The sequence below is a fragment of the Pipistrellus kuhlii genome, unplaced genomic scaffold (genome assembly GCF_014108245.1).
Source record: "Pipistrellus kuhlii isolate mPipKuh1 unplaced genomic scaffold, mPipKuh1.p scaffold_m20_p_3, whole genome shotgun sequence".
Taxonomy (NCBI): domain Eukaryota; kingdom Metazoa; phylum Chordata; class Mammalia; order Chiroptera; family Vespertilionidae; genus Pipistrellus; species Pipistrellus kuhlii.
This window is the reverse complement of record NW_023425529.1, coordinates 171870216-171896475: the sequence shown is the minus strand read 5'-3', so window position 1 is coordinate 171896475 and position 26260 is coordinate 171870216. Positions and strand designations below refer to the sequence as shown.

General features: G+C 37.8%; 1 protein-coding gene and 1 long non-coding RNA gene across 10 annotated transcripts in view; both read left to right on the top strand.

Annotated features, from left to right (window-relative positions):
• NRG1 (neuregulin 1) overlaps positions 1 to 26260 on the top strand; it is a 955286-nt gene that overhangs the window by 638408 nt on the left and 290618 nt on the right. The gene's annotated exons all lie outside the window — the stretch shown is intronic.
• LOC123653284 lies at positions 13515 to 14810 on the top strand. The gene is made up of 3 exons (XR_006743010.1): positions 13515 to 13857; positions 14202 to 14280; positions 14672 to 14810. It is a non-coding gene; the product is annotated as an uncharacterized LOC123653284 (long non-coding RNA).

The following is a 26260-nucleotide window of genomic DNA, read 5'->3' as shown; positions in this document are numbered from 1 at the left end:
TTTTTTTATTGGCTACTCAGCTAAGTCTCAATGTACTGTGGATATCTCTAAATTTGATCTTGATTAGGGCACTGTAGGCAAGTGGTTACTAAATACTAAGGTTTTTTCATACTATGTTAATTTTATGTGTCAACATGTCTGGGTCACAGGTTACCCAGACATTCGGACAGACATTATTCTGCATGTACCTGTGAGGGTGTTTCTTGATGAGATTCACATTTGAATTCATAGGCTGAGTAAAGTAGATTGCCAGTCACTGGAAGACCTAATTAGAAAAAAAAGAGCTGCCAAAATCAGTTTGGCTCAGTGGATAGAGCATCGGTCTGCAGACTAAAGGGTCCCAGGTTCGATTCCGGTCAGGGGCATGTACATTGGTTGCGGGCACATCCCCGGTGGAGGGTGTGCAGGAGGAGGCTGGTCGATGTTTCTCTCTCATTGATGTTTCTAGCTCTCTATCCCTCTCCCTTTCTCTTTGTGGAAAATCAATAAAATATATATTTTTTTAAAATAGAAAAAAAGAGCTCAGCAAGATGGAGGGTCATGGCGGGGATGGGTCGTGTGTGGGCTTGGGAGGGCTCCTGCCTGTCTGCGTTTAGCTAGGATATCCATCTTTTCTGGTCTTTGGACTCAAACTAAAACCTGGGCTCTTCTTGGATGTGGAGCCTGTTGGCTTGAACTTTCGCCATAGGCCAATGCCTACTTCTGTTTTCCCTTGCTAACAGCTTCAATGACTCCCAAAGGACAGGGTGGTCCATGTGCATCCGTGGACAGGTGGTCAAGGTCTGCAGGAAGATTTCTGCTTTCATGGGATGTTTTCCCATGGTTTGATCTAAGGTACCAAAAGTTGCAGTTTTGGTTTTTCCAAAATAATTCTCTTACATAGGCCATCTTAGATATAAAATATGCTGCCCCTATTCACTGGGCTGCACTGTGACTTAGAGAGAACTGGGAGTAGAATCTCTGGTTTCTTCTTTTTTAAAATGTTTTTTATTGATTTCAGAGTAAAGAAGGGAGAGAGGGAAAAAAGGAGAGAGAAATAGAAATATCTATGATGAAAAAGAATTATTGATCAGCTGTCTCCTGCACACCCCCACTGGGGATCAAGCCCACAACCCTGGCATGTGCCCTGACCGGAAATCAAACCCTGACCTCTTGCTTCATGGGTTTACACTTAACTACTGTGCCACGCTGGCTGGGCTAGAAGCCTTGGCTTCTGATCCCTGCCACTAATTTAATATGGGACCTTGGAAGAGAAACTTCCATCCTTAGGCACCTCATTGCTAAAATGAAGAATCTGGAAGAGAACACTGGTTTCCACACTGGGTATTACTAAGCACTGAAGTTTCTTAGAAGCCATCCAAGCCTCAGGTTGGGATTAGATTCTCTGGATTTCTTAACCTGGACTCAATCAAAGAACCTTAGCACTGACCTATGTTACATGTTGGGCTTCTATACACAATTTTGTTTGAGAGCAGGAATTTTATTGAATTCTAACACTAAGTGACCCAAAGATTCTGAAAAATGGCTTAAAGTGAAATCAGAGTTCAAACATCTATTTTTTTCAGGCATATGATCAATACTGCCTTGTACAAGAAGAAAGAAACTGCCACAAAAAGGAGCAAAATCAGATTTAGGCGTTTTCAGAACTAAAATATACTGCCAGGATAGTCTCTGAAACATCGCTTTTTGTGTCAGAGGTGATATGGGAGGGTGTTTTTTTCAGGCAATTACATCATGATACATGTTGTTAGAAAAATCTTTAACTCAATACTTCTGCCTTACAAACTCGAACGGCATCGCAGGTTAGTGACCCAAAGTTTTTACAACCTTGCTCTCTGAAAGCGATATTTAGAATCTAAGGAATGCCAAGAAACAGGAAAATATGCTGGGAAAATTCATTACCCTAGCAAGCAGGGGACACATGGCTTATTCCCATTTTATGAAGTTGAATCAGTAGAGTCAGCCTTGAGCTGAACTGATCGGTCTTGTATTTTTTCTGGCATTTTAACTCAAATGCAGACTAGCAAAGGCCAAAGAACCAATGGAACAAGCCAGTGATGCCAACACTTCCAAGGGCCCTGAAATTAACTCAGGCTCTGGAGTCCCTCAAGACAATGATGTCCAGGAGCCTGTTAGAACTTCTCAGAACTTTTACCAATAAGAACAGACTTTCACCAATAAGAACGGTCCTTCTGAGTCCAAACCTCCTAAAACCTAGGCTTATAAATTATTCTCCTATTTTATCTCTTCCAAACCCTGTGACAAACCTGAAGAAATACCCTTGCAAAAGAGTCTTGGAGAGTTCCTGGAACAGATGAACTAAGATCAATCATATATTTCTAAATAAATGAAGCATCTACTTGAATAAAACTCTGCCTTATTGGGCTTATTTTCTATAGTGTATTTCTATGGGGCATATGTTTTAGAAAAAGCACATTTTACTTTATAAAAAAGCAGATGTGAAGGGAAAATTTTTCAAAAATGCACAAATTATAATGAATTTATAATTATTTGAATGTTTTTAATTTGACACTCTCTCCAGTGATTTTTTTTCTGCCTTCTTTCCTTTATCTGAATCATTATGTTTATTACATAAATGGAGCATGTCGCCTGGTATTCATTCTCTGGTAGACTTGCTAGCAGTTCTAATCTGCAGCAAATAGTAAAACAAATGTGAGGAGGGACACTGAAAACCACATGAAACCTATGGGATAACAAAATTTCTAATCTTTATCCTTTCTTCTTTTTTCCCTTCCTTTCTTCCTCCCTCTCTTTCTTCCTTCCTTCCTTCTTTCCTTCCTCCTTTCCTTCCTTCCTCCTTTCCTTCTTTCCTCCATTTCTTCTTCTCTTCCTTCTTTCCTCCATTTCTTCTTCTCTTCCTTCCTTCCTCCTTTCCTTCTTCCTTCCTTCCTTCCTTCCTTCCTTCCTTCCTTCCTTCCTTCCTTCTTGCCTTCCTGCCTTCCTGCCTTCCTGCCTTCCTGCCTTCCTGCCTTCCTGCCTTCCTCCCTTTCTACCTTCCTCCCTTCCTGCCTTCCTCCCTTCCTCCCCTCCTCCCTTCCTCCTTCCTCCCTCCTGCATTCCTTTATCCCTCCCTTTCTATTTTCCTCTCTCCTTTACATTTTTCCTTTGACCATTTTTGAGGGTATATCTGAGATTATTGATAGAATGGATATCTAAACCACTGCTTCTCAAGTGTAGTCTTCTAACCACCACCAGCAACAGCATCACCTGGGAACTAGTTACAAGTGCAAATCCTCTGGCCTACCCCAGATCTCCTACATCAGAAACTCTGGGGTTGGGGCCCAGCTATGTGTTTTAACAAGCCTGCCAGATGATTCTGACTGAATATTCTGGTATGAGGTTTTAAGTCATGCAAGAGGATATATGCCTCCAGTTAAGGTGAAAAAAAGAAATGCCTTGGCTAACATTGTAGTTGGGCAGTATGGCAGAATGTAGAAACACTATTAAAATTACTAGAAAAGCACTATCTTGAGCAGTTCAGTCTTTCAGGAGTGCGCCTTCTACTCAAGATGTAAATAGGATAAGAAAAACAGCACTAGTAACAGCTGCTTCATAATTATTTAGTCATTATGAAGTAACTAAACAGCATGAGAGTGTTGACCAAATACTTTCTTGGGTAATTGACAGTAGAAGTGTGAACTTTTCCCAATTCAACAAATATCAGAATACAACTCACAAATATTGTGAGTAACATGGAGCAACTAAGTAGATGACCTTTCATTGCTTTCCATCAGGGATATATTTTGGGGTCTTTCTGGAGAATATTATAGAATGAAATTGTGGATAAGACCTGGGAGGAGACTTCTCTAGTCTCATAGCAACCATAGCAATGTTAACATACATTAAGATACACAGAAGACTTCATGAAATTTTCATGGTCAATAGCTATGTAGAACATTTTGAAGGATACAGCCCCTCACCCATCTCCCATATGATATATCTTTGAAAATTGAACTTCCTTTCTTGCTCTTTTAGGGAAGAACCTATTAAGATATTGTCAGGATTTGTTCTAGACATAGAGGGGAAAGTAGAAAAAGTTGTTCATTCTACTGAACAACTTAGGTAGGCCAGAGGATTTGCACTTGTAACTAGTTCCCAGGTGATGCTGTTGCTGGTGGTTATTCAAGGCAAACACTAATTCTGTCATTTGTTATTTGTATAGTCCCACCTGTAAATTCTGATCCTTAATAAAAATTCTAAGAAATTCATCTATCAAGTGCTGAAACATTAAACATTCTAAAAAAATAACACCAACCACATAATGCCTGAGAACTCTTTCCGTGCTGAGAAGGATATAACAAAGTTTCAGAAAAAGAAGTACAAACATCTGAAATGTACACATAAGTTGCAAGATGTGTTCCATATTAAAAAATGTTGAAATGTGAATAGTGTATCCCAAAATCAAGAATGCAAGGCACTTGAAAAATTATTTTTTTAATTTATTTTTGCTAAAATATTCTTTGTAGAAGTTCTGATATAATTCCTTTTAGGATTTTTCTCTTTATCATTGTAATAATAGTATTTAGCATTCCCTATTATAAGTAAGAAAGTATACTCACTGCAATATTTTTGTTAGTCATTGGTATAATTCTTCTACTCACTTTTTCCAAATCAACTCCACCTATCTTGAAAAATGAAAATAATAGCTTTAAGATAAATCCTAGTGATAATTTCCCATTAACCAAAGACAATGAAAAAAAATACAGGAAAATGAGAAATGCATCATTTTTGAAAGGTCAGATTCTGAGACATAATATTTTAAAGCATTTAAAAACAGCAGTAATATTTGTTTAAAATGTTCAATAATGTTTCAGTTGTTGGACCTCAATGAGAAATTTATTTATTTACAAAGTACTTCTAAGCTAGTCAAATTCTTCCAGCCTTTGTTGTTCAATAAAAATATAATGAGTCACATATATAATTTAAAAATTGTAAAAACCAAATTAAAGAAAGGTCAAGAGAAATAGGTGAAATTAATTTAAGCAATATATTCTACTTAACTCAGGATATTCAAAATATTGCCACTTCAACATCTAATCAATATAAAAAAATCAATGAGATCTTTTACATTTATTTTTATATTAACTTTTTGAAATCCAGTATGTATTTTATACTTGCAGAACTTCTCAAATTGTACTAGTCTTGTTTCAATTTCTCAACAGCCACCTGTGACTACTGGACAGGGCAGTGTGAGACATAGAGAAAATGATAAGTCTATAAGATACCTTCTTAAATAAAGTTCCCCTAAATATAACAGATTATCAGATAAAAATGTATACACCAACAAATAATTATCACTGAAGTAAAAGTGTATTGAATACAAAGCTATTGATTTTTCAGTAATTATATATGTTAAGAAACATTGTTTCCTATTACTCTAAAACTGTTCTTGAAAGACAGCATTGCAGTTCAGTTGATAAGGTCCAATAACAAAACATTATTGAAGATGAAGTGGTTTTATACCATCAATGTTTAAATTTGACGAGCTTTATCAAGTGCCTTGCATTCTTGATTTTGGGATACACTATTCACATTTCAACATTTTTTAATATGGAACACATCTTGCAACTTATGTGTACATTTCAGATGTTTGTACTTCTTTTTCTGAAACTTTGTTATATCCTTCTCAGCACGGAAAGAGTTCTCAGGCATTATGTGGTTGGTGTTATTTTTTTAGAATGTTTAATGTTTCAGCACTTGATAGATGAATTTCTTAGAATTTTTATTAAGGATCAGAATTTACAGGTGGGACTATACAAATAACAAATGACAGAATTAGTGTTTGCCTTGAATAAGCAAAGGTGAGGGGAACAAAGAACAGCTTTCTCTTCCAGCTCCACTTCAACCACAAGGATAAAAATCTATGAGAGATTATGATACTTGACCTTGTTAATATACACATACTATCCTGCAGAGGTGGCTAGAACTCAGCTTCCCCTTTGTATGGTAGAGGAACTATTGATCTCTGGATGGTGACTATATTCTCGAAAACAGATTTAAAATAGTGGCTAATATAACGTATTTTTTATACCACTGCCTTCTTACAAGAGGCATCAATGGTGGCTTGCCTGCATTTATATAAATATAGAACTAGACCCTCAGTCAATCTGTCCTATTAGAACAAATCCTTATATAACTCTTTAGGCGGGAAAGATGAAGGCATGGGGTAGGGAAGTGATTAGGACAGAGGTTCTAGTTCATTGCTCATTATAAATATAATTGAATTACTGAAAACTCTCTTCCACGGTAATAGTCAGACTCTCATTTTTATACAGTCACATTTGTATGAGATGTCCTGAAGTTGGCTCCTTGGTTAGGGGGTCAGCAGGTAGATAACACTGACCATACAACAACGGCCAGAATGCAGAAAAATAAAGCTTTCACTTGTCCACTTCCGGCAGAGCATGTGTAGGTTCTGGTGGAAGTCTGCCCCTGTCTCAGCCTGGAGCTTCTATCTTTGAAATGGAAGGTAATTGCCGGCAGCTAGAGCTCACAGGCATACCACATGATGAGTGAGGTCATGTTAATAAAACCCTTGGAAAGAGAAGCAATCCGAAACAGCAGGGCTATTACCGTTCCAAGATTATTTTATAAAAGTGAACCTGAAGTTCAGCATGATGATTAACAAGCTATTAGAGCCAAGCTATTGATTTCTCTATCTTTAGAGTAGCTAATGCAGTGCCACAGCCCACAGCCCCAGAGCTCTCCCTCTTCCTGTGCTTCCTGATGGCACTTTCCTTGGGAAAACACAAATCATTTAACACATGGGACATCTTTATCATGCAGGGGCTGGGAGAGAGGAAAAACACATAAGTGGGTTGTGTGTTGTATTAATGTTTAGTGATAACAAAGGTTAATACAGATACACAGAAAAATCAAAACATTAAAAAGTAGAAAGAAAAAGTAAGGCATTATTCCAAAGTCCTTTGCTTTGGAAGATCTAGTGTTCACTGTTCTGTGTACATCATGCACTTACATATGTCTGTCATCATATCAGGCATGTTTTATGACTTCTTCTCTGTTTCTTTCCTCTCCTACTCATCACAAATAACAATACTGCTGATGGTTTCTCGTGTCCCTTAACATAGATTTCACTGTTGTTTCTATCTGCAAACTATTTCATGGATGACATACTATTAGCTAAATCATTTAACCATTCTCCTGTTGATGGACAAAGAGGGTGTTTACATTTCTACTCTCATAAATAATGCTCTGATGAATCTTGTGCGTACATCTTTGATTTTTTTTTACCAAATTTCACTCTGTGATAAATCCATGGAAGTAGCGTGGATGCGTTGAATCAAAAGATTTGGAGATTTTGTATCTTTAAACATAATGCCTCCCCTACCCATCCCACTGGAAAGGTCATACCGGATTCTTTTTTGCCTGCACTGCAATAGAGAGCCTGCTTCCCACAGCCTTACCAACACTGGGTAATGTCAATGTTTTTGATCTGTGACAAACTGATAGGGGAATGAAATGTCTAATGATTTTTACATTACATTCTAGCCATGCCATATCAGACTATAACTGAATGCAGTTGTAATGTGTCAGGGGACCTGGTTTAACTCATAGCACACTGTTTGAATCTGTTTAATAACCAACTATGATATAATGAGACTTTGCTATAGTTTTGAAAAAGAAGCCAAATATTCACATGGTTTAAATTATACTCTCTCATTTACACTCTCAATGTGCTAAATCATCTGGGAAGCCCTTTGGAGATGCCCCGGATGACCCAGGACAAGTTGTTAGCTGCACTCTCCATGAAAGAGAGACTGTTCTGGCCTGAAGACCATGACCAAGAAAAGCATCTTGGAAAAAGTACTAGTCTACAACAGAGATGTGGCAGTTGGTTCACTAGGAGGTACTAATCCCTTTGCCTTCAGCACTAATATTTTCACAGTTTTGACATGTTTTAAAGGTTATTGTCTCCAGGACAGGTAATTGAAGAGGCCTCACTCTTCATCAGGAAGCATTCTATCTTTATTAAACAGCCACACATAAGGCAGCATATTTCTCTTTTCTCTGACAAGTTATGCCAAGATTTACAAGGCCTCATCTACATGAAAGCAAACATATGTTTGGGCAAAGATTCAAATAAGTTGAAGATATAGGGTCAGCATTACCCTAGGACAAACGCGAGGACTTGTGCCTCTTCTGCCTGCACCAGAGGCCCACCTTTGAACACACAAACACACATATGCCAGTAGGTTTTCATTTTTAAATACTGTTTTCAAATATTTGCTTTGGATTCAGGTTTCCTTGAAGACACCCATGATTGGTTTACTGTGAATTACCTTCTGGCACATTGGTCTGATCAAACCTTTTGAACTATTGTCAACTCATTAATTTTGAACCCCGTGATAACATATGTCCCTCAAATTACTTTCAGATAGTTTTCATTCTATGTACATTACAGATAGAAAAATGAGGAATGAGAAAATTATCTTGAGCCTGTATTTTGAAACCTGGTATTTGGAATTCTAGACGTTGATGTCTCCTGCCCCGTAGCTAAGCCCATTTTCTAGATAAGCATCCAGCAACTCTCCTGGAATGTGGCTGACTGGTTAACTGGGTCTAGGCAGTACATCCATATTCCATATTTTAAGTTTCTCAAACTTTTCTCTGTGACTACAAGTGAGCTCCGTGTTCTCTAGTCTATTCCATAAGCCTCAGTGTCCTTTGTTTTGCCCTCATTTCCCCCCTGTGACAACCACAATACACTCCACAAACAGTGAAGGATGAGTGCGCAGGGCACACTGACAGCCACTCGTCCTGGGTCCCTGGAGCTGAGAAGTCCCGGGCCAGTCAGGGGGTTCTGGATCGATCACTATTAGCTCTTAACAGGTGCCACACTCATCCCCCAGGCCCTTGGCTTCTCTATTGACTCCCAAAATACCTTCATCTGAAGTGTTAATGATAGGTGCTCTTTTTAGAATTTAATTAGATAAAAATCACGGTCATTAATTTTGGGGTAAAGAATCAGAAAAATCTGGTAAATCAGGAATACCTGGTAAATGAAGATTAAACCTTATAAATTTGGTGCAGAGAGAAGGTTAGGGTGAATCAGGGAGCTTGGTTTAAGACCCAGATTTACCTTTTACAAGTTATAGAATCTTGGGTAGTTCAATTCAAATATTTGAGCATTAGTTTCCTCCTCCATGGGATGCAGTGAAGATGAGTTCATATATAATTAACCTTGCCATGACATTTGGCACATTGTAGGTACTCATTGAAAAGTGGCTATCATTTTTACTTAAGTTCTATGGCTTTATATTTCTACTAGAGACCTGGTGCACAAATTCATGTACCAGTGGGGTCCCTTGGCCTGGCCTTCAGAGTCAGGCTGAAACTGGCTTTCTCACATCCCCAAAGAGTTCCCAGATTGTGAGAGGGTACAGGCCAGGCTGAGGGACCCCACTGGTGCACAATTGGGGCACAGGGATACGGAAGATTGGCCAGCCTGGGAGGGACTGTAGGAGGGCTCAAGGGTGTGTCCAGCCCAGCTCACTCAATCTCAATCGTCTGGACCCCAGCAGCAAGCTAACCTACCAGTTGGAGCATCTGCCGCCTGGTGGTCAGTGCACATCATAACAAGCAGTTGAGTGGCCTTAGTATGTCATTAGCATATTACGCTTTGATTGGTGGAACAAATGACCAGATGATCAGACACTTAGCATATTAGGCTTTTATTATATAGGATGATTTTTTTATATGATATATCAGTAGCAACTGTAGTATATCTTGGCTAGATAGGTACTACTGAATGTGAAGGGGGCAGGGGTAAATGGAATGATACTGTCTGAGCTATAGAGAAAAGGAATAAGAAAGCAATTAAATATATCTCTTTTTGGTTGGCAATATCCAAAGAATAAGTGCCTTGGAGCAGGAAAAGTTGGAATATCAGATTTCTTGATAGCTATAGTAAAATCCTTTTTAGAAAGTACTAATTTTCTTTCCATATTGATTTTTTTCAGTTTTATTGAGATATAATTGTCACATACAATGTAGAAGTCTAAGGTCTTACCACAATAAGTTTAATTAACAGTAATAATTTTATATAGATATAAGAAAAAAATAAAATGTGTTTTTATTTCCCCTTGTGATGAGAACATTTAGGATTTACTCTCTTAGCAACATTTAAATATACAGTGCTATACTCTTACATTTCCTAAATAAGTCTAGGGGGAAATTTGAAGGCCAGGAGTGAGTGTGATTTTACCAGGATGAAAATCAGATTTACAAATTAGTATGGGCGAGGGTATCAGTTTGTTTGATTTAGACCAAGAAACAACAAACTACAATCCAAAACATAAAGTTTTATTGGGACACACTTATTTACAAACCATGGCTGCTTTTGTGCTACCATCTCAGAGTTGTTTAATTGTAAGAGAGACTCAGAGACCATTGCCCTCAAAGCTGAAAATATGTACTATCTGCCCTTTTACAGAAAAAATTGTCAACCTTTGACTCAAATTATAATAGCATTATTTCTGATTGAATAGGCAGTGGTGGTCCCATCACATGAGTTTATACTACCGAAAGGCACATAATACAGAGGCTAGAGGCTTAAAGAAAAGTATATGTGAATCCATTTATTTGGAATAAGAGGGAGAATGTCCCAGCACCATCATTCTTGTGAGGATGCATGCACACAGGTAGGACTGGGAGTGAGAAGATGGAACTGAAGTATCTTCCTTGAGACAGTTACTCTGGCTGGACTATGGTTTGTCAAGTCTAAGGGAAACCATCTGATACAGGTCTAAGGAAACAGGAGTATCACTCCATATAAAGGCTCAGAGAAACATATGGTAAAGGTATTATGCTGGTGAGAAATATTTCATAAGGAATATCAATAAGAATTTGTTCCATATTGAGAGATCTGTTTTGGATCCCAACCACGTAGACCTTGCAGCAAGAAATGAAAGGTCAATTAAGACAACTTCATTTAGGGGCAAAGCTTATGAAATAACAACTCGATATCTATCCAATGAAGAAATAGGAGAGAATGTTTATCAATTGCCATTGGTTGCCATGAACTGCCTGCATAGAATTTTAGGGTTGGAGTGATGATGGGTGTGCATGCCTATGTGCAAACTGTAAAAGAAAAAAAGAGCCAGATCCATTTTCATCAAAAATAGAGGGGGGAAAAACAAAACTGTTCTGTTGTTTGAAACTCTTCTGACACAAAATATTGTAATTCATAACCAATGCTATATGACCATTTTAATTAATACAGGACTCACTAGCTACCCTCACTAACAAAACAGTTGCTCTTTGGGTGTATTTGTTTGATGCTTAAGTAGTAAACATCACCTTAGAGGATGTTTAAGTTTGTGAAAATGATGATGAATTATGTACATAGAAAATGTGACCCCGGACCCTTCTCTCTCTGATCACCACCCCCAACTCCACACCCCGCAAGCACGCCCTGCCTTCCCGCCATGACACTGGCCACACTGTTTCTGTGACACACAAAGCCCATGCCCAGGATAAGCTTCCCTTTCAAGTGCCTATCGCGCTTTCAGCATGTGCTTTGAAGAGATAGTGACATTGCTATGCTCTGACATACACCATAATGTCAGCACAGCAGAAGCAAGTGGAAGATTCTACTTTTCTGATAATGATCAGTTGCTGTTTCCTGTCTTGAAGACGAAAGTTGAGCAAATGCAAAGGTCATCTGTGTTTATATTAACAATGCAAGAGTCACGCTGCATTTTCGTAACAGCATCAGGTCATTATTTATCCACTTGTCCTTTTTTTTTTTTTTTAATCATCCTTTGAACTGCCTATATTTGCTTATCGTGATATTTCTAAGTCTGTAAACAACCCAAGTGTAGCTGTTCTATTTCTCTAAATAGAGTCTTAGGTCATTTTATTATCCAGCATTATAAGTCATAGGAATTCACCCATCTGTTGTCCTTCCGTATCTGGGGTAACTTTAACTCTTTAAGTCTGTAGAAAAACTAGATATGTTAGTGTGACATTAGTTTATTACTTTTTCCTACAACACAGCTTTCCAATGTGTCATTTTCCCTGAAAAATCATAATGAAATCCTTAAACATTTGTTTTTTTGGGAGTGGCATTATAACGACTTTTCCCCCTTTCACTTGGTTATTTTCCGAGATCAGAGACACTCAGTGTCTCTTCTTACCAACTCAAAGAAACCTTTACAGATGGAAAGTCATAGAGCCTCCAAGACCTCCTTTCCAGTAGCCAATGGGCAGATCTCCATAGCAACGGGGGAGGGGGGGCGCGGCAGGAGTGTTGGGTTCAAAAAGCAGTTTAACACCAACCATCTTGTCAATTTGCAAACCATTACAATAGATTTCATGACATACATGATTGAATTTTCTTGCATGTGCATTTTGTGGTCACAATGCAATGTTAGACCTGTTTTCAATTCATTTCACTATTTTTAATTTGAAAGCCCCTTCAGCAATGAAGAAAAAATGAGCAATCAGGTTTGAATCAAGTGTTTGGAAGATTACAATTTATCAACTGATTATAAGATAGTTCTAATATGTGAGATGGAATAAGCTCTCTTTTTATCATCTATCGGGGACAGATGCTCCCCATCAAGAAAATTGAAAAATGTTTAATTATGTTGAGTAGCTTATAAACACAGTATGAACAGAGACAGTTTCAGCCACATGATTATTTTGTTCCAAGTCCTTATCTGTTTCAGCTGGAGTAGGCCTGACTGTTCTGTGTTAACAAACCACCCCAAAATCTTGGCAGTTTACAATAATCAAGGTCTATTTTTCAAATACACTACCTTCCTAGTGGGTGTTAGCAGAGGGTTCTGCTCCATCTCATTCTCTCTATGGGACCACAGTGATGGAAATGTTTCTCTTTTAATATTAATGCTCATTATGGCAAAGGTGAACCACAAACACAAGCTATGTCTTAAGCTTCTATTGAGATACCACACAAGTCACTTACATCCCATGTCCATTTTAATAGAAGAGTAGGTGAATCCAATTCTGATTTCAGTATCTTAAGAACATAAAATTCCACCTCCCAGAGATGAAGCAATATTGGTGAATAAAATATACCACACCATCAATCCCCAGTATCATTGGTTTATTTGGGTGAATTCTTTTTTTTTCTTACAGATCCCTTTTTTATTTTATTTTATTTTTCCATCATCATTTATCTCCCTATTCCCTTTTCTAATGCCTCCACCCACTCTCTCCCCACCCCTATCACCACAGTGTTGTCCATGTCCATGAGTTCTTTCTTTGTTTTATTTTTTGCTCAATCCCTTTTTCTCAATCCCACATCACCTTCCCCATCCCTTTTAAAACATCAGCCTTAAAATAGTGCTTATAGAAATCAGCTTTACTAGTTCTATTGTTGGGATATTTTGTCTCTCCTAGTTAGCAGATTTCTATCATAGACTTAAATGGATAGAATTATCTATTATAGAATTATCACCACTATATAAATATCTATATAGTTTATGTGCTTTTAGAACTATAGGTTTTCCTGCTTAGGGATTTCACATATGAGTCTGAAAGGAACACACCCTTTAGTAAAAGGGCCAAATCCCCATACTACTCTGCTATGGGCTGGTTTCTTTTAGCAAGTTACTAAAACTAGGTACAAGGTGCTGGGGTGTCACTATTCAGCAAGTCTGCAGAATCTGTGCTTGTGACAGCTCCCTGGTAATTGGCTCACTCCCTGATGGAACCACAGCTTTTATTTCAGCAACAGTAATGGGTTGTCCTGGACCCTGGCCTCCTGTGAAGACGTCTTTATTTTGGATCTGCCCTATATCTAGGGTAGTTGGTTCAAGACTTAGAGAAATGACAGCTCTCTCCTACCAGGTAAGTTGCTTGTTTTTGTTTTGCTTTTGGGATAGGACCTAGTCATATTCCATTCACTAAGGAAAAGCACAGATTAACATTACATATGGAAGCTTGCTTATTCCTCCCCGCTACGTTACAGTTTTCCTAATTGAGCATGGATTGCACCAAATACCAGCGTGTAGCCTTCTGCAAGTCAATGTAGTCATGTTGGACCATAGTTATCAGAGGGTGGGAGTGGAGTGAAGTCTGGTTTCCTTAATACAACTTAAATAACAAGCTTTAATTTACATTTTATAATTTGATGTGGGATTAGCAATATCCAAAGATATTTACCCAGAGTTTCTCTTCTCTTTGTTTTGTAGAATGATGGGACCCAAACAGGAAAAATTGGCCCAAAGAAATAATGGCTTCCAGCTTAGTGAAGCAGACCAAAGTGTGAAGGTAAGTGTTTTGAGACTGGTTTCCTAGAACCAAGTATTTGCCTCATCGCACGTAGTCACAGCCTCCTTTTACCACTTTGGCCCAAACACTAGAAAGCCTTCTGCCCACTGGCAGTGTTTCCCTTGCCATATGCTGATTACTAATGCCAGTAAAATACCTAGGTACTTTGGCAGTAACTTATACAAATACGCGTGTTTCTAATTACAGGGAAATTGTTAGAACACGACTTGGACTAGAGATACATAGTTATTAATCTGGGAAGAAATAGTGCTTTGTTTTTCAACAAGAGAAAATAAGAACTTTATTTTAATCATTTCTTTCCCTTTCTCTCTTTTTTTGTTTGTTTATCAAAACAAAATGCATGGGCAATTTCATAAACGGGCAATACCAGAAGTTCTTGCAAACCATGTGGCCATTTCTACTCAGACTGGACATACTGCATCTGTTACGTGGTTTACATCCACTTCCCTGCTGCAACTGCATGCCCACAGCCCTGTGTCCTGCGTTGTTCTTTACCATGTAATGTACCATGCACATTTTTAAAGAATAAATGTAAATTAATTAAAGTTGTTCCTTTAAATATATCTATATATCTATATAGTTTATGTGCATAGTTTTTTTTTTGCTTTTTTCTTATCGTTTTTTTTTCTTACAGGTCAAAAGGTTAAACCCGAGAGTGGTATGTGTGAATGGAAATTGAATGCACTAATGTCAAATGGGCAAGGAGGTTCTTTAGGCAAATCACACGGTTCTGTTCTTGACTCTGCTGTTATAATTTGCATTATCAAATCACTGTGTCTTCAGCCTTAGGACAGGGCTACTATTATTGTCGGCGGATTTTGCAACATAATCTTGACTCATTCAGTGAACCGCACACAATCACCTGAGGCCAGAATCCCAGTCCACAGGAATTCCCTTTCAAGTGTGGTGAACTACACTCTTTTTCAAGATCCCCTTAAGAATTCTCAATTTCTTGCACATAGAATTGTTTTTGCTTATTAATGAAGCAGAGAATGCTTGTAATATTCCCTTTGCTTCACCACACTCAAAGAAGAAGAGAAATCTAGTATCATATCTATGAACTTCAATAAGTAATCTATTTTTCTTTTTTCTAGAACAAACCTGGCAAAGTGTTTAAGAACACATGTGTAGAGTCTGGGCAAATGGTGGCAGCTTAGAGGCACTTGGGTGAGGTTAGGTTAGAGACAGGTAAATGGAGAATTCGCCAAAGAGGCTTTTCCATTTAAACTTTGGTCTGAGCTGACTCCCAATAGTCTAAGTAGTTTGCTACAGTTTCTGGCAGTTTGCATGCAACATATTATGTTCATTGCTGAAAAACAGGGACTGTGCTTTTTGTGTGTGTGTAAACAATGAGTTAATGACAAAGCAGCTACAGAGACACTGACACAAGAAGGCATTTTGTCTCCTAGAAAATGCACCATTTACTATGGTAGACATGCCCAGTCTAATTGGCTCTTGTATTACACTGAAATCTTTTTTTTTTTCCTTTTGAGCACCTCAGAAACACTTGTTTTGAAGTTTGTTAATTTAAAACATCAGTCAGCATTCACTTATTGAACATTACTTTACAAATAGGAATTAGGGATATGAAGATAGATAAGACATGGCCCCTGCCCTCCAGTGGCTCACCATTTAGAGATGTCTCCATGATGAAAATAGCTAGCATTTATTGGCTTCAACTGTATCTCCTTAAGTACATTCCCTCATTTAATTTTCATAGTGAAGTGGAGTGAATATTGTAACACAAGCACAGGCACACACCAAATGTGATACTCAGAGAAATTAACTAACTTGCCCGTAGTCGCTAAATGATTACATGGCCAAAGCAGAATTGTGGTTTGAGCCCAGATTTCTTCAATTCTAGATCCTATGCTCTTTTTGTTTCTATTTTATATCAAGCTAAAGGTGTAATACATAGTCACTCAGGACACATGGCTGAATGGTTAGGGTGACAGGCAGCACACCCTCTGTTTAGCAAGTAGACATCAGAGCTCCGGAAGAGCTCCTGACTTTCCCTAGGATTCTGTCCAAATCCACCCTTACCAATGAACAGGAATCCCAATGTCCTCACCTGGCATTTATTCTCAAGATTCCCAGGAACACCCACCCCTCACTCGATAGCCAGTATATCCCTTTGCATTATTGGTGACTTTGTCCATGTTTATTGAAACTTTCATGCTTCTTACTAGTCCTCAAGAGACAAGACCTCACAGGACAGTTAGTATTCTCAGAGTTCCTCAGAAATACCCGTTTCCGAGGTCAGAGCACACCTGGGAAAGGGTGTCTCCATACACCCCAATCTAGGCTGATCTTGTATTGTCTAAAGCTCATCTATCAATGTCTCAGATTGTTTCTATTGTGTCACTTCTTTAAAATGCAAAAAAGAAAAGGAAAAGAAAAGAAACTTGGTGAGGTGATTTGTTATTAATTTTTTCCCTCTGATTATCGCTATAAACCTAAAGGTTTGAACTTTGTCAGTGGGCATAGTGTTTACTGTATGAGATTGTTAAGCAGGTTAAAATGAGATAAGATATACCACAAGTACCTGAGAGGTATCACTTCACAAATGGTAAATGTTACTCTTTACTGGCTTAATGTATTGCCCTTCCCAGGAACATTTGTTTTCATAGAATAGGGGTGTCGAACTCAATCAGAGAAGGGGCCAAAATCTAAAATCCAGCCTAAATCGTTGGCCGAATGGTTTACTGAACAGTCATAAACTGTCATTGTGATGGAAACGCAGCGGAGTGCAGTGATGACAGCGCGGTGCGGACCACATTGCAAGGCCTGGCGGGACGGATTTGGCCCACGGGCCTTGTGTTTGACACATGTGTCATAGAAGATAAGTAACCCAACCCAGGTTGAAGTAGCAAATTTCTAATTGCAGAATTATTCTCTTCTGTTATCTGGTGGGAGAGGAAGATATATTTTGGTGGGATATATGTGAGGAAGGTGGGCTCCTTGAAATACACCTGGTATAAGACTCATAATTCAAGGGTCCTGAGCCTATCCCTTCATGACAGTGATAGAAAATTCAAGAATTCAAGGATAGACATAACAATATATTATATATATATTGAGCTTTCATTATGTACTAAGCTTATTTAACTCATTTAATCCTCTCAACAACCTTATAATGTAGGTATCATTAGTTGTCTTCATTTTATGAATAAGGAAACAGAGCCTACATAGGATTATACAATTTGTTCAAGACCACTTAGCCAAGAGGGAGATAAAGGAGTTGGATCAGGTGTTTCCTGACACCAAAGTCTGTGTCTTTAACACTATATCTCACTATATTTACTATCACTGCAAGGTCTGCTGTCTGCTCTTCTTGGGCAGACCCCCAAATATCTTTGGCAAATCCTATTTAGAGAGAAGAAGTGCTTTTTAGTGTTGGTCAGTTAAACAATGGATAAAGTTAATGTCCAGATCTGGGTCAAAGGGAAATAGGAAAAGAGGGATGACTGTGTTTTGGGGAAATATTTGTTATATTTGCAGTCATGTATGCAGCATTGCCTGTATTCTTGGGTGGATGCTAGGAGGTGTGGCCAGAGTGGGCTTTGAAGAACATGGTATATGTTGTCAGTATCAACTTGAACAGCCATGGTGCTGGAGAGTGATAATTCCTTCTGGTGGGCTGGGTCCCATTTCCTATCATCTTCATCTGGGGACCAAGCAGCATGGCATCAATGGGAGGGATATGGGAGGAGGCATCAGGAAAATGTCAGAATGAAAGAGAAATGCAAATCTCTAAAGGCTGTTTTAACTCACCCCCCACTCCCTGCAATTAGAAAAGAGATGATAAGGGCCCAAAAGGATAGAAGAGAGATGATAAATTTAGAGAATTCTTACCAGGTTCATGGTGGAAAAGCAAGATATGTCCAGTAGCAGAGCCATGGAAACTATTAGAAACTGAGCTAATTGCAGACTTCTTATGTGCTTCAGGAAATGGAAAGGCATTTTTTCTCTTAGGGGCTTGTATTTTTTCCAATTATCCTTGTTCAGGAAAGAATTCATCCTTTGAGCAATGTAACCTCCTGCTATGATTTCTCAACTCCACAAAGGAGAATAATTATAGATTAATAATGGACCAAAATAGAAAATGCTAAATGTGGGTAGCAGATAAGTGGAAAATATTCTGCCTTGTAAATTGCATTGTTTGGGTTCCTGGCAACACAGAAGAATAATTCTTACCTAGACAGTGCTGAATGAATGTGAGAATTCACTCCTCTTTCCAACCCATGTAAATGTTTAATCTCAGTGGGACTAGAATTGTGAAGTGTCTTAAGCTTGGTCAAGAGTAAAAACAATATCTTCCAGCACAGATATGTTTTCTTTCTTGAGCTGAAAGATCTGTGGCCTTTTACATGCATGATCACTGGGCACAGTTTTCAGGATATTTCCCAGTAGTATTATACAATATAAAATTAAAGTTTTAACTTATTGAGAACCTTCTGTGGATCAGACTCTGCGTTAAATTCTTTCCCATATTCATTAAAAAATGTTATTCATTTTAAAAAATTGTTTAGCAGCTAGCATATATGAGGCACTAGGCAGAGCACTCAAAGCACTGTGCTGTCTCGATTTTTTTTATAAATATATATTTTATTGATTTTGTACAGAGAGGACGGGAGATAGATAGAGAGTTAAAAACATCTATGAGAGAGAGTCATCAATCAGCTACCTCTTGCACACCCCCTACTGGGAAAATGCCCGCAACCAAGGTACATGCCCTTGACTGGAATCAAACCCGGGAACTTTCAGTCCCCAAGCCCACGCTCCATCCATTGAGCCAAACTGGTATCAGCAACTGTGCTGTCTCTTAATTCTAACAATGCCTCTGAAAAATGGGGAGGATTATGCATCCCTATTTTGCAAATTAAAAACAAAGGGATATTGCTTCAGTATGTGTATGAGATTTTGCTGTCTGTGGATTCCTCTAATGTTTTTTTTTATGTTTTCCCATCTTATGTTTAAGTCCTTTATCCATTTTGAGTTTATTTTTGTGTATGGTATAAGTTGATGGTCTAGTTTCTTTCTTTCTTTCTTTTTTTTTTTTTTTTTTTTTTTTTTTTTGTTGCAAATATCTGTCCAATTTTCCCAGCACCATTTACTGAAAAGGCTGTCTTGGCTCCATTGTATTTTCTTGTCTCCTTTGTCAAATATTAATTGAGCAGAGTGGTTTGGGTTGATTTCTGAGTTCTCTATTCTATTCCATTGATCTATATGTCTGTTCTTATGCCAGTACCAGGCTGTTTTGAGAACTGTGGCTTTGTAATACAGCTTGAAATCTGATATTGAGATCCCTCCTACTTTGTTTTTCTTTCTCAGGATTGCTGAAGCTATTCTGGGTCTTTTTTTAATTCTAGATGAATTTTTGGAGAGTTAGTTCTAGGTTTGTGATATGCTGTTGATATTTTAATGGGAGGTGCATTGAATCTATAGATTGCTTTGGGTAGTATGGACATTTTAATAATTCTACCAATCCATGAACACGGCATGTTGTTCCATCTGTTTATGTCTTCCTCTATCTCTTTTATCAGTGTCCTGTAGTTTTCCGAGTATAGGTTGTTACCTCCTTAGTTAAGTTCATTCCTAGATATCTTAATTTTTTTTTTTGGTGCAATGGTAAATGTGACTTTTTAAATCTCTCTTTCTGTAAATTCACTATTGGTGTATAAAAATGCCATAGATTTCTTGGCATTAATTTTGTATCCTGCTACATTGCCAAATACATTTCTCAAGTCTAATATTTTTTGATGGAGTCTTTAGGGTTTTCTATGTACAATATCATCTCATCTGCAAATAAGGACAGTTTTACTTCTTCCTTTCCAACTTGGATACCTTTATTTCTTCTTCTTTTCTAAATGCTATGGCTAATACTTCACCAATACAGCCCCTAGGGCAATGGAAACTAAAGAGACAATAAACAAATGGGACTTCATAAAAATAAAAAGCTTCTGTAGAGCAAAAGAAACCATCAACAAAACAACAAGAAAGCCCACTGCATGGGCGAACATAATTGCCAGTGTTTATCACTAATAAAGGTTTAATCTCCAACATTTACAGGGAACTCATGCAACTTAACAAAAGGAAGATAAACAACCCAATCAAAAACATGGGCAACAGATCTAAATAGATATTTTTCAAAAGAAGATATAAGGAAGGCCAAGAGATATATGAAAACATGCTCAAAGTAATTAATCATTCAAGAGATGCAAATCAAAACAATAATGTGGTACCATCTCACACCTGTTAACAATGTCTATCATCAACAAATCAACAATTGACAAGTGCTGGCAAGAAAGCGGAGAAAAAGGAACCCTCGTGCACTGCTGGTGGAATTGCAGACTGATACAGCCACTGTGGAGAACAGTATAGAGTTTTCTCAAAAAACTAAAAATGGAACTCCCATTTGACCCAGTGATTCTACTTCTAGGAATATATCCCAAGAAGCTAGAAACACCAACCAGAAAGGATATATGCACCCCTATGTTCATAGCAGCACAATTTACCATAGCTAAGATTTGAAATTAGCCTAAGAGCCCATCAGCAGATGAGTGGATTGAAAAACTGTAGTATATCTATATAATGGAATACTATGCTGCAGTAAAAAAGATGGAATTCTTACCATTTGTAACTGCATGGATGGAATTGGAGAGCATTATGCTAGTGAAATAAGCCAGTCAGAAAAAGATAAATATAATATCACATGATCTCTCTCAATTGTGGAATAGAATGAACAAGATAATTGATGCACAAAAACAGATCCAGGGAGAGAGAAGCATCAATAAGACCATCAAACCTCAAAGGAAGGTAGGGGAAGGTGGAGATAAGGGGGAGAGATCAACCAAAGGACTTGTATGCATGCATGTAAGCCTACCCAGTGGACACAAACACCAGGGGTTGAGGGATGAGTGGGAGGGTTGGGGATAAGGACACATATGTAATACCTTAATCAATAAAGAAAAAAAAAAGGAGATTAGAAGTTATGTAACATATGCATAGTCACACAATTAGTATGTGAAAGCTGGGAATTAAATTGTTTTGAGTTGCCAAATTTATTGAACTCTTGATGCCCCCAGAAGCCTAGATCAGGACCCAATTCTGGCATCCACAGATCTGGAGCCAGCCTCCCAGGTGCTCAGACTCCTGGGTGTGTTACTTCATTCTATTCCCTGTTCACCAGTGAAACTTCAGCCCGGAGCCTCAGTGCCTTCCATAGTCAACAATGGCTTACCCAGTGGTCGGCAAATTCGTTAGTCAACAGAGCGGCAAACCACGGCCGACCATTGGCCTAATCTGACAAAATAATTTAAGAGGTTCAAGCTAGGCGACATTGCCAGTAATCATCATCTCTTCCCAGGTACTTCTTAGCAGTAGCCTTCTGGAGACACATAGGTTTTTGTCAGATAGTGAAAAATTGGGACGGCTGAAGAAAGGTACCAGGCAGATAAGCAAAGAGGAGGCAGTTATTTCAGCAAATCCCTTTCTATTATAGTTTCATTTATGGCCTCTGTTCTGGGAAATTTAATCATGGTACCCCCAGAGTCTCATTGGTTTCCTCACTAGTAAGGGGAATAAAGATACCCACGCATCACAAAAGTATTCTGAGGAGATTTCTTACCCCAAACCACAGAGCCTTGTATTTAAAAGCACCTTTATCCAAATTGAAAACAAACAACAACAAAAATCAAGTTCACAAACATGGTATTAGCTCAAATCAATGAGTTGTTGGCTGTGCAATCACTGTTGGGATAGCCCCATTGACTGAGCCAAACACTCTTATTACCTGGGAGAGCAGAGCAGGGCATTTTGCATCTTCTGGGTGCTTCATGCAGGTCCCTTCTCCCTGGGGAATTCAGCTGCTGCCCTGTGAACTCCAGCCTGCTAGTAGCTTGGTCTGTAGTTCTGTGAATGTGCCTGGTTAACAGTCTACAAAACTCAGTGCTTCCATTTGCCGTGCAGAAAGAAACATCATTTTCCTCTACAAAAACATCATCAGGCAGTTTTTTAATCTAAGAATGTAAAATAAAATCAAGTGATTTCAATGTTCTAAAGAATTAAAAGTTAATGAAACTCACAAGTACTTTTTAAATGATTTTGGATGTACTTTAGGATGTTTTAAAACATCTTAGTATTGTAATACTTAGCCATTACTTATTTACATACATGTGTATTATTACTTTAGCAGCAAGATAGTTTTATTGGTAACATGTTTTTATTAGCCAAAATGAAGTTTCTCTTATGATGTTTATCATTTTCCATCTGTGGAATTCTGGAATGTGTCCTAGCCTTATTCTATCACTAAGTGGGTATACTTCCATTTCATTCCTCAAACTTCATGTCTGAAGTTTTCTACCAAAAAAAATGTGCTCTGTGAAAGCATTAGAAGGGTAAATTGGCTTTATAGTTACCAAGTAACTTTTGTTTCTCTAAGAATGATTTATAAAGGAATCTTTAGAGTCAAATGTTAACCTTTGTTGCCTCATCTTACATTGCTAACGTAAGCCTGAGTCTGATCACTAAGATAACACTCTTTCTTGGACAGAGCTAGGCCTTTCTGTGTGAAGGAATATCATCAGTTAGGCTGTCATCATCCAGGCCAGATGAAGCTGTGATCTGTGTGAATGATCAGAGATCAGTGTATAAGTAGAAGTGTATTTCTTTTCTTTGCTTGGAGATTTTGGTGACTTAATAGTTCTTGTGATGATGAACAGTATAAAAAATTGTTTAAGGTTATCAGTGTTATGGTACACAAAATGGGTCCCATATGACCAAATAGTAAACACACACATACATGCACACACTTAAAAATAATCTGGTGTGTTATGGCACAGCACAACATCCTTATCACAACTTTGTCACAATGCTTCATCAGCAGGTAGTGGAAATGTTTGGACTTTATTCATGAAGTTTCGGGGACTGTGCTCATGTGTGTGCTTCTACCAGCCTAGCCTAATAGTATGTGTGGATCAATGAGAGAGATTTTTGCCCCATAATTTAGCCACATCAGGAGAAATTCTCCTTGTTAAGCTCACTACAATTTGGGATTTACTTACATTGAGATTATCGGTCCTTCCTGAAAGTCTTCCTGGGTGTCTGGGTTTTTGGTTGTTGTTGTTGTTGTTGTTGTTGTGTGTATGTGTGTGTGTGTGTGTGTGTGTGTGTGTGTGTGTGTGTGTGTTTTAATCTGGCTAAGACATCATTCACTGCTCAAGACCCAGCTCATCTTAGAAAGCCCTCTATGTCCCTAGCCTGCACCAACTCCTAATCTGAACTCAGAGTCACTCCTGAGTGCTTCCTTTACTGATGTCTTTTGTCACCTACACTTATTACATCAGAAAGTTATCTCACAGGGGAAGTATTCCACCCCTCTGTAGGCCTGGGCTTCCTTGGAGGGAAGGATCAGCCATATTTATCTCTGTGTCCCCCTGCCCAGCACAGAGCCTGGCTATATACTAACCTCTGTAGAATTGTTTGTTCAATGGGCAAATATACTTTTGAGAATCCCAAGCAGACTTCTTTATCTGTGCTAGAAATCACCTTTCATTTCATCTGAGTGGTTTTCACAAAGACAAGTATTAAGAAGAAAGGAAAGAAGAGCAATATATTATAAAACACCTTTGTATTGCATTGTGGATATGGCGTGGTTTTTGGTTTCTTATAGATGAAGATTGTCCTTAAAACTAAAATTTGGCATTTTAACTCCATTCTCATGTCATGACACCATCATTTCTTACTATGATTATTATGGTTTTAAGTACTTATTTTCAACTAGAGGCCTGATGCATGAAGATTCAAGCAAGAATGGGCCTTCCTTCCCCTGGTTGCTGGCACCACCTTTGCTCTGGCCCCTTTCTGCTCCAGCATGGAACAGCCTTTCTGCCTTCCCATGCTGCCCAGAGGCACAGAGGTGCTGGGTTGGCGCAGAATGCAGTAAGCATCCAGCCCCGCCCCCAGTCGCTCAGCACCTATGTATGCAAATTAACCTGCCAGCTTTGTTGTGTTAATTTGCATATTCACTCCTGATTGGCTGGTGGGCATCACAAAGGTCAATTAGCATGTTACTCTTTTATTAGGTAGAATAGGTAATATCTGATTGAAATACATTTCTTTAGATGGTTTTATTATACATCATGAGCTATATTTTCCCCATATGCAAATCCCAGCCAGACACTTTTGATATTTAACTCTTTTTAGATATTATGGTGTTTGTGGAAGTTGTAATTTAGATGTTAAAATAAACTCTTTCTCAAAAATAACTTTTTAAATTAAACTTTGTATTTTGAGATAATTATAGATTCACATACTCTCATAAAAAACAATACAGAGAGATCCCATGTATCTTTTATCCAATTTTCCCCAATGTTAACATCTTGTTAAACTATTGTACAATAACTCAATCAGGATATTAGCATTGAGTCTAGATACAGAACATTTTCATCACAACAAGAATTCCTCATCTTGTTCTTATAGCTATACCTACGTTTTTGCCTTGTCCACCCCCACCTTAACCCAGACAAACATTCATATTTTCTCATTTCAAAAATGGTCTATAAATGGAATAATAGAGTCTGTAACTTTCGGTATTAGATCTTTCCATTCAGAATAATTCTTTGGAAACTTTTTACTTAGCATAGTTCTCTGGAGATTTATCTAGGTTGTTATACATATGAACAGTTTATTCCTTTTTATTGCTGCATAGTATTTCATGAGCTGCCTGTTTAACCATGCACCCAACTGAAGGACACCTGGATTGTTTCCAGTTTGGGGCCATATCAAATAAAGTTGATATAAATATTCATGTACAGGATTTTGTGTGAACATAAATTTTCAATTGTCTGGGATAAATGCCGAGGAATGTAATTGCTCGGTCATCTGGTAGTTGCATGTTTAGTTTTTATAAGAAATTGTCCAAACATTTTCCAACATGGCTGTACCATTTTACATCGCCATCAACAATGTGAGAGTGATCTAGTTTATCTGAATCCTAACCAGAATCCAGTGATGTCACTTCTTTATTTTAAGCATTATAGTAGGTTTATAGTGATATCTCATTGTGGTTTCAATTTACATTTCCCTAATGGCTACAGATGTTGAACATCTTTTCCTATGCTTATTTCCCATTTGTATATCCTCTTTCTTTTTTTTTTAATGTGTATAACTATTTTATGTAATCAGTTCCTTTTTAAAAAAATATTTTTTTTTATTGATTTCAGAGAGGAAGGGAAAGGGAGAGAGAGATAAGAATATCAATGATGAGAGAGAATCATTGATCGACTACCTCCTGCATGTCCCCCTACTGGGGATTAACCCTGCAACCCCAGGCATGTTTCCTGACCAGGAATTAAACCTTGACTTTTGGTTTATAGGTCAATGCTCAACCAATAGCAACACTGACTGTGCTGTATTTCCTCTTTAGTGAAATGTTTCTTTATGCCTTTTGCCTTTTTTCTATTGGATTGTTTTTTGACTATTGGATTTTGAGAGTATTTTATATATGCTTAATAGCAGCCCACTAACAAATATGTGGGTTATAAATACTTTATCCCAGTATGTAGCTGATCTTTTCATTATCTTTACCATGTCTTATATAGGCTAAAAGTTTTTAATTTTGATAAAAATAATTTTATACTAAGTTGATAAACAAATATCCAAAGTTTCTTCTGATAGAAAAACTTGTCAACAAAATGTAAAATGGCTTTTATGTATTGATAGATCTGGCTCCACTAATGTCATGCAAATATAGCCTTCACAATAATAATGAAAACAGAATCCTAAATTATAAATTGGCTAATTGTTTTACTTACTCAATCTTTTGCTATAAATTTACTTTTAGTAACATTTGTTAAGCATCATTTTTGTGTTGAGTACTAAGGACACAAAATTTATAATATGTGGTTTATTTGCTTCAGGCACTTATATTTTACTGGATTACATCTAAATTTCTATT